We start from the raw sequence: 11,903 nt of genomic DNA, 5'->3' as shown, positions 1-11,903 counted from the left end.
TGTAATAAGATGAAAAACATCATAAAAGTAAAATTATTTTTGTATTTTCAAAACTTAATATAAAAGGAGAGAAAAATATAACAATCATGGTAAAATCAAGATAACACTACTATATATGAAAATACTGATGACCTTACTAAAAATGAAAATTTATGATAAGATAAAATAAAAATATTTTTGTGTTTTTAAATTGTAATTTGAAGTAAAAGTTTACTAAAACTCCATAAAAATTAAAGTTATATTAAATAAGTATTTTAAACACTAAAATAACTCAAAAATGTGATGGGTCAAAATTTATGTGCTTACAAGGTCCATTATATATATATATATATATATATATATATATATATATATATATATATATATATATATATATATATATATGCGCTCCAGTTGAGGAGGTAACTGCTAATTAATTGAGAGCTCGAGTTCATTGTCGAGAGGAGGATTGTACCAAGTATTTATACTTGCTTATTTCGTTTATTTACTCTGCCTCACCTATGTTTACTTCTTACTGTACATGATTTATTGGACCACTAGTAAGTGTCGATGTCGACCCCTCGTCACTACTTTTTCGGGGTTAGGCTAGATACTTACTGGGTACGCGTTGATTTACGTACTCATGTTGCACTTGCTGTACTTATTGTGCAGGTACATATATGTCTGGTGGTCTTTTGGGCGCAAAGGCGCGACTATTGCAGAGATTTTATCGTGAGCTGCATTCCATGCTACAACCTGCAGCATGCAGAGTCTCCACCAGAGTTATTTATATTCTCATGTCTAATATGTATTCCAGAAAGATGTTGTATTCTATTATATTTCCTAGTTGATGCTCATGCACTTGTGACACCGAGTTTTGGGGGTTCCTACGGGTTGTTCATTATTGTAGTTCGTGTAAATATTATCATTTACCCTGTAAGTTCTATTTTATACTATTTAATTAATAAAAATTATGATTTCAAAGTAATAAAATGAGTAAACAAGTTGATCAATCACCGTTGGCTTGCGTGACGGTGGTGTTAGGAGCCATCACGACCTTGAGTGGATTTCGGGTTATGACAGCTTATAATATCATATTTTAATCAAGCATAAACTTTGAAGAACAATTTTATCTTTAACTAAACTAATGTATGCATTAAAAAATATTGTATTGTTAATACCATAGTTTCCTATGCATTAGTTATGCATAGAATAATACCAAATTGGGTGTATAACTAATACTTGCACAACTAATGTAGGTTCAAAAAGTGTACCAAACAAGGTACTATTAATACACAAAGTTAATGCATGTATTATTTTATCTAATGCATCCTACCAAACAACCACTTAGTGTATGTATTAGCATGGTTAAAGACAAAATTGTCCTTAAAGTCAGTTAAAGCTAAAGAATATGGAGGGCATTTTTATAAATACCTAATTTTTCTTAAAAATTATACAATACATTTTAATTTTTAATACACCATACCAAACAGTGACACGAAGAAGACATGCATCAAATTAATATAAGGATTTTAAATTTATGTTAAGTTCAATAATCAAAAAAGAAATATTATTAAATGTTGGTGCTTTTCATGTTGCTAACAATTTGTTCTCTAATTAAACTGATTCTTTTCGTATTCTCTAATTAAATTGGATATTAATGTGTAATAATAATCATATCCTATAATGAAGTATATCTTTATTCACTATTTTTAAATCTTTTTTATAGTTTATGTTGTAACTTGAGAATTATTATCTTTTGGTTAGTTATCGTTATTATTAAGAGGTTGAAGAAAGAAAAAGAGATTCGATATTTTTTAAAGAAAGTGAACGGTTAGAGAAGTAAGAAAGGGGAAAAGGAAAATTTAAAGATAAAATGGTTAAAAAGGGAAAGAAATGGAAATAAAAGGCAAAACTTACAGAACAGATTCATATAATTAGATATTTATATGCACATAATAAATGTACAAAGAACTAACCATATCTTAAATTTGTTGAACATATGCACAGAAACTGTTTTTCTTGAAATTCTTTTCCTTCTTTACTTTATTTTAAGAAAAATAAAAGTATTGTTTCACTTATATAGATTATACAAAAATCAAGTATTATTGGAAGACTAAAAACTCTAAGTGATGGAAAATTATGAAAAATGTATAAAGTTAAGTGTAGATAATATAATTGGTTAAAACTTGAAATATTTGAATTTGTAGACAAAAGAAATTTTAAATTTTTTGGCATTCGTAAAATCTAATAATCTGTGCGAAGCGCGGGTGGATTTACTAGTTTATTATAGTAGAGGGATATATCAAACCCTTTCCGATTTTATATTTTCTTGACCGCTTCTCTAAGTTTCAGAGAAGAGTCTATTCCTCTTGTGCCATATTTCATTGCATCTCTTTAAGTTTGATATCCTTTTGCTCAATCCTTCCAAGTATGATTATTTTTCATGCATATATCATTGGCCCGTTGTTTGCCAACATAATCAATGACAAGACGGGCGACACATATTGGCTAGTGCCGCCTGCCGGCAGCGAAAACTACTTGATTCTCTCCAAAGATCATAGAAGCTCTGATACTGATATGAAGGAAAAATATTTTATTATAAATTTTGAAAGCTCTCTACAATTTTTTCAAATCTTCACACATAAAATAAGCTACTAATATCCTTATTTATAAAAGTACGAAACTTATTTCAACTAGAAACATGCAGACATATTCCTATGTAATTCTGACTACAAATCCTATTTAGATATGAATTAAATAAATTAAATTCTAAATAATTAAGGTTTTCTACTACAATTTTGAATTAGTTTTCCAATATTAGAGGAAAAATGCACTAGTTTCACTCAAATTCGACTCCGAATCGACATCGAAATCTCAAAAATTCGTTTTATGAGATTTCTACAATTTTTTCAAAATTTTCATCTCAAAACACTAATTAAATAATGAAAACAATGATATATTCGTGTATATTGACCAAATCTGAGTTAGAATCACTTACCCCGATGTTTTTTCTTAAAACTCTCTCAACAATCGCCTTTCCACAAGCTCCAATTTGTCAAAATTGGAAAATGGGACGAAGTCCTCTTTTTATAACTTAAAATTTCTGTCTAGGCCTGCCCCCGGTCGCTGCCCCCGATTGCTGCCCCCGATACAGGCATCAGGAAAAAATTCCAACAGCTATTTAAGTCCAAATTTTGATCCGTTAACCATCCGAAACTCACCCAAGGCCCTTGGGACCTAAACCAAATACACCAACAAATCCTAAAACATCATACGAATTTAGTCAAAACCTCAAATTATATCAAATAATGCTAAAACCACAAATCATACCCCAATTCAAGCTTAATGAAACTTAAGAATTTCCAACTTCTACATTACCAAACAAATCAATTCTGATTGACCTCAAATTTTGCACACAAGTCATAAATGACATAATGGAACTATAAAAATTTTCAAAACTGGATTCCGACCCCGATATCAAAAAGTCAACTCCCCGGTCAAACTTCCAAACTTAAATTCCTATTTTAGCCATTTCAAGCCTAATTTAACTACGGACTTCCAAATAAAATTCCGTACACTCTCCTAAGTCCAAAATCACCATACGAAGCTGTTAAAATCATCAAAAATCTATTCTGAGGTCGTTTACACATAAGTCAATATCCGGTTAATCTTTTCAACTTAAGTTTTCATTTTGGAGACTAAGTGTCTCAATTTATTTTGAAATCTCTCATGACCTTAACCGACTACCCCGGTAAGTAACATAACAGCTATAAAGTACAAAATGAGCAGTAAATGGGAGAACGAGGCTACAACTCTCAAAATGACTGGTCGGGTCGTTACATCTGCCCAGCTCGGCCCAAACACTACGCGAACGCGTGGGATCGTGCTTCATGCCGAAATAGGTATTATTGATTCATGATGGGATCGAACTACTCGCCGTAGCAGGTTTTATTAGTTGCTTGGGCAGGATCCACCCCTCCGGAGTCTGACATACCAGCAATGAGCGCAGGTACCGTACAGTGCTGAGTGACTGAGTGTGCTGAGTGATTGAGCGTGATGAGTGGGAGTGCGAGATAGTGAGATTGAGTACTTTGAGAGTGTGAGTACATGACTTCATCATTGTGATGCATTGCATTCGACATGCATACTTGACGTACAGGTATAGAGATGCATTTCCTTATGTTACACGGTTTTGTGACATTCATGATTTCACATGCACCTTGACATGTAGGCATAGAGATTTACTTTCCTCATTCTATCTGAGAATGAAATATCGCATCTGTTGTTGAAAGTTTTTGGGAAAAATCACAGTTTTCTGATTTACTCATATTTTGGTGATTTCGGTGAAAGATTTAGATTTTACTGTTACACTTGAAAAGGATGCCTATTTTTCCATGACTATGAATGATCTGAGCATCATATCTTTGAGTTATTACTTGTGCTACTTTTATTATATTGTTACGAGTTGTTCTTTGCTATTGGTGTTGGACTCTGACCGTTGTCCAAGCTCGTCACTGCTTTCATCCTAAGGTTAGGTTTGTTACTTATTGAGTACATTGGGTCAGTTGTACTCATACTATACTTATGCACCTTGCGTGTAAATTTTGGAGTTGATGCTGCTGCGAATGGCGAGAGCTGGCATTGAAGACGTACATGCGTTCCGGTTATAGCTGCCTCTTGTTCTTGGTAGCTTTAGATTTATAAATCTGTTTATGTACGTTTTGAACAGATGATGTATTTATTTCATACCGGCTTTGTAAACTCTAAGTCTTAGAAGCTCATGATTTGTACTACCAGTCCTTGGGAAATTATACAAAATTCAATTATTTCATTTTTTGACTCTTATCATTGTCATTGTATTGTGGTTTATTATTAATTGGCTTACTTAGTGGGTTAGGTTAGGTGCCATCATGACTAGTTAGATTTTGGGTCATGACTAGTTGGTATCAGAGCTCTAGGTTGATAGGTTCTACAAGTCAAGAACAAGTGTCTAGTAGAGTCTTGCGGGTCGGTATGATGACATCCATACCTATCTTCGAGAGGCTACAGGACATTTAGGATACACTTCCCATCTTTCTTTCCTTATCGTGAGGCATTGATTCAGCTTGAAGCGTATCTCTTTGAATTCCTTCCACTCACTCGTATGCGCATGTGAGCGCTCGGTATCAGCTGTACATCAACGTCTTGTGGATTCCATTGATAAGGTACGAGATATGTTTTCTGTGTTTTAGTGATGGTCCAGTCTGGAGGACTTGACGCTAAGTTTGGACGGCCACTTAGGCTCGGTAGTTTCAGTTGTATGAGCATGTGCTTTTAGACTTTTATGTCTAGTGTTGTCCCTATGAATTGGACTGGTGGCTCGGTGAGTGGTTGGATAGCTATATGATGAGTAAGATGTGAATGCGGGATGTGTTTAGATGGTTTGAATGTGATGGGAAGAGTTTGCTTGAGATGTGAAAAGAAGTATTGGATGCTTGATTTGTGTAGATGTGTCATACAGTCTTGAGTTATGAAGGTTTTTGAGAGATTCTTTTGTGTCATTTCACTTGTGGAACGAAGTAGATTCTCATGTCTTGTTGAAGAGTTCAGACTCGGGAAGATTAAGTCATTGCATAGTAGTTGTGGCTACGAAAGGATATAGGGAGATGTCAGTTTGAGGCTAAGTAGGTGGGTTATCACCTGCGAGGTAATCTACGGATGTGTGATCCTTATGATGGTTGTGTGGATATTTTCTTTATAGAAGTGGGTTATATTTGTTGCGATTTGGTTTGGATCGCTTGAGGAAGTTGAACTGATTGTCACGAGGATGAATGCGAGCTTAGCGGATGATTTGAAGAATTTTATGGTTGGTGTTGCATGAGCTTGTGAAGAATTTAGTTGAATCTCACAGCGGTATTATGGGAGTAATAAAGTATGGGTATTGTGAGTTACCGAATTTTTTATCTATGGCTTTGAGCCAAGTGGGGGAGTCTGTTATCAAAGATTTGATTGCATGGTTACGTGTTTTATTGGTTTTGGTCTGAGGCATTCTTGTGGATCAGTTATGACTTGTAGAGGCTGGTTTTGAGGATGACTTAAGCAAGAAAATTTCCGGATACATGGTGTATTACACTTTATGGGTATATGGGAATCATGGAATGATTGAGTTGGTATTCGTGAAGGATGTAGTGCGCATGGAGTAGGAATTTGCTCGGTTGCGTTAAGGCGGGGTTACTCCTTTGGGTTTTGTTGTGCTAATGGGGCAGAGGTCGTTCGGCCCGTTTGGGCGGTGCAATTGAGATTTGAGCAGAATGGATAACTCTCGAGAAGGTTCTAATGGATTTAAGATTTATACGTAGCAATTGAGAATTCTTCGGATTTGTATATGGCTAGAATTTGAGATTTACATTGGATGGTGTCGAGACTCGTAGTATTTCTATATCATTATGGATTCTACGTTTCAGTATCAGGGAGGTGAAGGAAACGACTTTAGATTCACAGAAGGCCTCTTCAATGTGGGTGTCTCTATTGTGGTACTTTTGGGGTGCTTAAAAGGGAATACATTGGCTTATGGGCCTTAAGGCAGTGTGGTTTTATGGTAGGATCTCGTTTGGTGAGCTTTGGGTAAATATCGTGGTGTTCTGGCAAGGAGAAGTGTCAATTTGAGGGTAATTCGGAAGGAACTCAGAGAAATAGGACAGCTTGGTAGTAGGGTGGATCAGCACGGTAATGGATATGATCAGTTCTTCGGGTACTTATGATGTGGTGAGTCTCTACAGGTGTTGTGTGGCAATACTCTTGGGTTTGATGACCTATGTGGCTAGGTTGAGTTAGAGAGATTCAGTTCTGATGGCTTGGTTATGTGCAAATGGGTTTCGAAGAGTTCTCGATAGTTTCTACCATAGTTTAAGATGGATCTTTCCTACCGGCGTGAGAAGCATGTTGTGTATTGTGATTTTCTCCTGGATGGAATCAAATGGAAAGTTTCTGACTGATCGGGTATGTATTCTGCTGGTGACTCAGAGTTGATAATGAGGTTCTCATGTTTTTATATGATGGCCTGATAGAGGAGGTGCATGGTGTGAGATTGGGATTCGTATGTGCGAGTATACAGATCAGTTTCAAAAGAGTAGTCATGAATTCTTAGGCAGCATCGGCGGTTTCAGATATTTAGATAAATGTTATTACTAGTTCGTATTGCCTGAGAAGGGTGCACATTTGAGAAGGCGCACTATGTTCTGACTTTGATGCTTCATTAGTATTGCGATACCCGTCTGGTTGATCGATATCTGATATTCAGATTTTTTCATATGGCACGGAGGGAAATTATAGAAGTATTTCTTATGAGATGATAGCATATGGGGGATATGTTAGTCATTCGGGTGGTGGAGTTGGGATCAGATAGGGTGATTCGTGTGTTCTATGGATTCAGAGAGAGGGAGTTTTCAGAAGCAGATTGTTTCGTAGTTGTGGACTGTAAAGATGTGGCTAAGTTAGCCAGAAGGTGGTATGTGTTATGGTTAAATCCTTGTGGACTGTTGGAGGGCTATTTATCCATTTGGGGATTACCGGAGTTGATTTGGGCCCATTGGTAGGCCCGAGGGGGATGTGAATTCTACACCGGGTCGAATTTGTTGACTCAGAACTGTTAGTGTTGAGGGGTGAGTCATTCGGTTAGAGTTGAGCTTGTTCATGTTCTGATATGTTCTATATGTTACTCTTCTATGCTACGAAGGGTGGTGATTCGTTGGTTATATGCACACATGGTGCAGTTCTGTTTGGGCCTTATAGAAGAATTTGAGCGAGATGGTTATTGGGGTGTTGAATGGTTGATTCCGCCTTAGTTATGGTCTTTCATGGCTGTGGTATATTGTGTTACTTACTTCGTCATGGTTATGGTCATGCACTTCGTGTACTTGATGTCGAATTGCGTGTGGTTGTTGATTTTGAGTATTGTGGCTTAAGATATTTCATATGACCAGTGTTTGGATGGGGTCACGCGTCGCAGCGGAGTTATGTTGAGATATGATCTTTGGGGTTAGATTCGTGTGTTTTGGTTCTACTATGTGTGATGGGTTTGTAGCATTGCGTTTGTGGTGGCACTTGTTGACCTTGCGGCACAGTTCTCTTATCTGAGTCATTTTCAAAGTTAAGTACATTTGAATTATTGCTTATTGGTGCACAGATTGCACGGTTGTCACTTTAAGTTGTATTGGTGTGGCATGTCAATAGAATAGTTGTGTTTGATGAGATGAGGTCATTGGACCTAGAATAGATACTATCGGATTAGATTACGGTATGTTTGGAAGAATAATATCAGAAGTTGGCTAAGAATTTAGCTTTGGTTCTAGTTGGACGAGTGGGAAAGCTCCACGACTTGCTAATCTGATGGGTGGTTATGAATTTTTGAATGTTTCTTTCATCATCGGCAGTGTACGAAGGTTTTGAATAAGGTTTTATTTGATATGAGGTTTATTACCGGTATTGGGTTTGTTTTGAGCAGCTACTGTGATCAGGAATTATTGCTACGAGCATGCGAGGTATGTGGTATATCATGTGATTACATCTTGGGTTATGCTAATGACTTGATGCAGCTTGTTCAAACTTATACAGTGTAGGTGCGAGATTTGGGTCTTTTAATGAATTCCGAATGTTGGAAATTGGGTTCTAAGGCTTACGGACTAAGGTTAAAGTAATGATCTTCAGTTATGTTGTGTTGACAGGCTTACATGGATTGAGGTGATGTGGGATCACCCCCGGGTATGTGCATGGTAAGGTTACACAGTGATTTGACGGCTTTGGAACGACTCTTGGAGCATTCGAGGACGAACTTATATTTAAGTGGGGGAGAATATAATGACCCGACCGGTTATTTTGAGCATTTGCATTCCGTTAAGCTATTTGAAGTCTTGAGTAGTTTTGTATGATGTATTATGACTTGTCTGAATAGTCGATTTTGGTTTTCAGGTTATTCGGAATTGATTTGGAAGAAAGATTCTCAACTAGGAAGCTTTAAGTTGGAAGACTTGGTCAACTGTTCCAACTTAAAGCTTCGTAGTTGAGAATCTTTCTTCCAAATCACTTTCGAAACTACTCAAGACTTCAAATAGCTAAACGGAATTCAAATGCTCAAAACAACTGATTGGATCGTTATAAATACAATACCGTCTACTATTACATGAAAAGGATTTGGCAAAAGCTAAAAGGGGTGAAAACTAAATTAAAGAAGCTCTACACTAGAGAACTTGCTACGGTATATGACAAAATAAAGGGCATCATGCAATAACTTTATAAGGTACAAGTCCAGCTTAGAGTTTGTTACCAATAGTCTAAATTATTTGCTACTGAAAAAACATTGAAGATGGAATTGGAGAAATAGTCATTGATTGAGGAGAGTATACTAAAGCAAAAATTAAGGGTGCAATAGTTCAAGTTGGAAGATGCCAATTCAGCTTACTTTTTTGCAAGCATGAAGTACATATATGCAAACAATCAAATGAGGAGTCTGCATGTGACTACCAGAGAAATTCTAAGATCAGAGGAAGAAATTGAAATGGAGGTCACAGGTTACAACTTTTAGGAACATATGTAAATAACCTTCAAGCTATCAATCTAGCCATCATGAAAGAAGGTTATGTTATAAATGGAAGTCAACAATCAGGGGCGAAGCTACAGTGTAGCAAGGGTGGTCAATTAACACTGTGTATATAGGTAAAAGTTTGGATTTACATGCATTTAATACATATTGAACACCCTTATAGCTATGAAGAGTCATAGCTCAATGGCAAAGGGTGGTCAAGAGGGCCTCATGTGTGCGGGTTCGAGCTTCACTCTCCACAATTTTTATTTTTCTTGTTCAAGTTTGAACACCCTTAAAATATTTTCTAGCTTCGCCACTGTCAACAATTAATGCTAATTGAACCAGTAATAAGAGAGGAAGTTTATGCAGCTATAAAGGATATAGATGATAATAAAACTCCAGAATGTGATGGAATAAATGTTGTCTTTTTCATAAACGTTTGGCCAATCATTGATAATGAGTAACTAAAGCTATTTTGAAGTTTTTTTTTTTGTTATCTTAAGATTGGCACCGAGACATAAAGGGGAAAGATGAATTGTGTTTTGTCCGATTTTGCGTGTTAAAGAACCTAATACTTTAACCTAAGAATTTGACATAAAACTGAAAGTAAAATGTGAAAATTAAACTACGCAAGCAATTTTACGTAAAAACCTCCTTACTCAAGGGAGTAAACAATCACGACCTGCCCTAGTTGGATGTGCCTAGAATATTTACTAACTTCAAAGAGTAATTTTAGGCTACAACTTAATAATTAAATGGATTAACTCTAGTCTATTTTTCCTCTAATATTGGAAAACTAATTCAAAGTTATAGTAGAAATCCTTAATTATTTAAAATTTGATTTATTTAATTCATATCTAAATAGGATTTGTAGTCAGAATTACATAGGAATATGTTTGCATGTTTCTAGTTGAAATAAGTTTCGTACTTTTATAAATAAGAATATTAGTAGCTTATTTTATGTGTGAAGATTTGAAAAAATTGTAGAGAGCTTTTAATAATAAAATATTTTTCCTTCATATCAGTATCATAGCTTCTACGATCTTGGGAGAGAATCAAGTAGTTTTCGCTGCCGGCAGGCGGCACTAGCCAATATATATCGCCCGTCTGGTCATTGAGTATGTTGGCAAACAACGGGCCAATGATATATGCATAAAAAATAATCATACTAAGAAGGATAGAGCAAAAGGATATCAAACTTAAAGAGGTACAATGAAATATAGCACAAGAGGAATAGACTCTTCTCTGAAACTTAGAGAAGCGGTCAAGAAAATATAAAATCAGAAAGGGTTTGATATATCCCTCTACTATGATAAAATAGTAAATCCACCCGCGCTTCGCGCGAATTATTAGATTTTACGAATGCCAAAAATTTTAAAATTTCTTTTGTCTTCAAATTCAAATATTTCAAATTTTAACCAATTATATTATCTACACTTAACTTTATACATTTTTCATAATTTTCCATCACTTAGAGTTTTTAGTCTTCCAACAATACTTGATTTTTGTATAATCTATATAAGTGAAACAATACTTTTATTTTTCTTAAAATAAAGTAAAGAAGGAAAAGAATTTCAAGAAAAACGGTTTCTGTGCATATGTTCAACAAATTTAAGATATGGTTAGTTCTTTGTACATTTATTATGTGCATATAAATATCTAATTATATGAATCTGTTCTGTAAGTTTTGCCTTTTATTTCCATTTCTTTCCCTTTATAACCATTTTATCTTTAAATTTCTCTTTTTCCCCTTCCCCTTTCTTACTTCTCTAACCGTTCACTTTCTTTAAAAAATATCGAATCTCTTTTAATTTCTTCAACTTCTTAATAATAACGATAACTAACCAAAAGATAATAATTCTCAAGTTACAACATAAACTATAAAAAAGATTTAAAAATAGTGAATAAAGATATACTTCATTATAGGATATGATTATTATTACGCATTAATATCCAATTTAATTAGAGAATACGAAAAGAATCAGTTTAATTAGAGAACAAATTGTTAGCAACATGAAAAGCACCAACATTTAAAATTTCTTTTTTGATTATTGAACTTAACATAAATTTAAAATCCTTATATTAATTTGATGCATGTCTTCTTCGTGTCACTGTTTGGTGTGGTGTATTAAAAATTAAAATGCATTGTATAATTTTTAAGAAAATTAAGTGTTTACAAAAATACCCTCCATATTCTTTAGCTTTAACCGACTTTAAGGACAATTTTATCTTTAACCATGCTAATACATACATTAAGTGGTTGTTTGGTAGGATGCATTAGATAAAATAATACATGCATTAACTTTGTGTATTAATAGTACCTTGTTTGGTATACTTTTTGAACCTACATTAGTTGTGCAAG

This window comes from Nicotiana tomentosiformis, chromosome 5, assembly GCF_000390325.3.
Source record: "Nicotiana tomentosiformis chromosome 5, ASM39032v3, whole genome shotgun sequence".
NCBI classification, from domain to species: Eukaryota; Viridiplantae; Streptophyta; class Magnoliopsida; order Solanales; family Solanaceae; genus Nicotiana; species Nicotiana tomentosiformis.
Note: the sequence above shows the minus strand (reverse complement) of the source record.